This window comes from Varanus komodoensis, unplaced genomic scaffold (genome assembly GCF_004798865.1).
Source record: "Varanus komodoensis strain SLA01 unplaced genomic scaffold, ASM479886v1 scaffold14_1, whole genome shotgun sequence".
NCBI lineage: Eukaryota > Metazoa > Chordata > Lepidosauria > Squamata > Varanidae > Varanus > Varanus komodoensis.
The window spans coordinates 23,790,294-23,792,438 of NW_025335438.1; positions in this window are offsets into that span (position 1 = coordinate 23,790,294).

A 2,145-nucleotide genomic window follows, 5' to 3' on the forward strand; every position below is an offset into this window, starting at 1 on the left:
AAGGGCAGCCTCGCACTTAAAGGCACAAATCTACTAATATTATGTGCAGTTTGGCAGATTGGCACCAAGTAAATATTTCCTTTTGTTCTGAAATACTACACTGAGGTTAGCATAAAGGCTTTTATTTAAAATAAATTGCAATATATTACAGAGCATTGTTTTGCTGCCTTTAAAAGCCTCTATGGTGCATTTCATTTTAAGATTAGCATTAATCACTGAGTTTGAACAAATAAGTCAACAGTCTGAATATCCTTTTTTAAAAGAGCAATTGCCTGTGCCTGATCTAAGACTGGTTTCCACCCTGGGTGAAATCAGTGAGTCGGAATAGGATATAATTCAGAACAGGATCTAGTCAGTGCGGTATAAAGAAAAAGCAATTTAATTTGTGTGGGTTGTTTTGTTTCTCTTTTATTGGAATGAATGATGAAGTGTTGTTGTTGTTGTTTTCTGCTTTGGTTTGTTTTGTTGCTATTGATAAATTCCCAAAGGATATTTTAAAAGTATAATATAAAGGTTAACATAAATAATGCATTAAATCTAGACTGAAGCTACCCTGATTCACATGTAATAACAACCCAGAGTACAGCATGAGTGTGGATTGAGGACTGGCTATTGTTCAGTCATCGGTTGCCATTACATGGGAATACTGCACTGTGGTTTAACTATGGATTTTCAACTAGGAACAACCAAAGCTGGCAACCCAAGAAACCATGGGTTCTTTCCCTGGGTTGTTTGAAGCTTAAAATTCATAGATAAACCATAGCTTTGGATTCACATCTAACAACAGCATATGATTCAACAACAGCCCATACTCAACTTGTATTCTGGGTTGTCATTACATCTGAGCCAACCATTCTTAGGGTGCTTCCAGAATGATGTCTCCTAAAACTACCAATTAATGTTGAGAATTTTTTCCATCATTTTCTCCTTGATGACTTTTCTGCAGTAAGAGAAAAGATGGAGGGGGAAAAAATTAGAAAACACAGAAGGCTCACATGTAGAAGACAATGTCATATAGACCCTCCCAAAAAATTCTGTGAATGAGACAATTGTACCATGGAAGTCTTGTCTGGAAGACCCTTTCTATAGGATCATTAAAATTAATGGTAATTTTGTTAGTAATGACTAACACTACAGTCCTACGTATGATTACCCAGAACCAAGTTCCACTGTGCTCAGTGGAATACATTCTGCCAAAAAAAAAAAAAAAAGAGGAAGAAGAAGAAGAAAACAAAGTTTAGGGTTACAGCCTCAGTCTTCATCCAACTTTATTTTTAAAAAGTCACTGTGAATCCTTAGATGCTGTCACAACAAGCCATCAAGTCATATCTGACTTATGGTAGCCTTGAAAATGAATGACCTCCATAATGTCCAGCCCTTGACAGCCCTATCAGCTCTTGTAAATGAATAATTGGATATTACTCAATACAGGGAAAAATTAGCATCCTAAATATATTGTCATGGGAATTATTAACTGCTCCTTCTGTGCCTAGAGTTGAAAAGTCCCATACCCTTCAATTTTGTGGCATAAGGGTGCTTCGCTTGCTCAATAGCTAATCATTTTTCAGTCTTCCAGATTTTCTTGTCTTTCAGTCCAAAACCTGTTGACTTCTTTCAGGGATAGGACTTGCTGGCATTGCAGGGTAGCTTTCAGGTCAATGTTGTGTAGGTGAGAAGGTCAATGTTCTACAGGTGGGAAAAATTCATATGGAAAAGATTCCAAGTTTAATCCAGGAGTAAGGCTCAGGACCACCCAATTACTCTGAAACACTGGAAAGCTACTAGTAGTGAGTGTAAATCATGGATTGAGAATGAGTGGCCATCCAATTATTGTTGGGCTGTAGTCCTCTATCCTGGCTAGGTGTAGTGAAAGTTGCAGTCCAGCAGCATCTGCAGAGGTGGGTGAAGGAAATATGTTCCCCACCTTCAGTATAGTTAATCTTTTTATGATCAGGATACCTTACACAGTTCAAATGACAGTCTTCTGCACAACCATGAATGAGTGAATCAGGATCAAGAATCATATATTGATATTCATATAATCAAGAATCATTCAGTGATATTCAGCAGTGCCTGTTGGCTCCGTTGCAGGTGCATCCATGCCTTTAATGGTGCTCTCCATGGTGCTGAATGTATTCTAACACT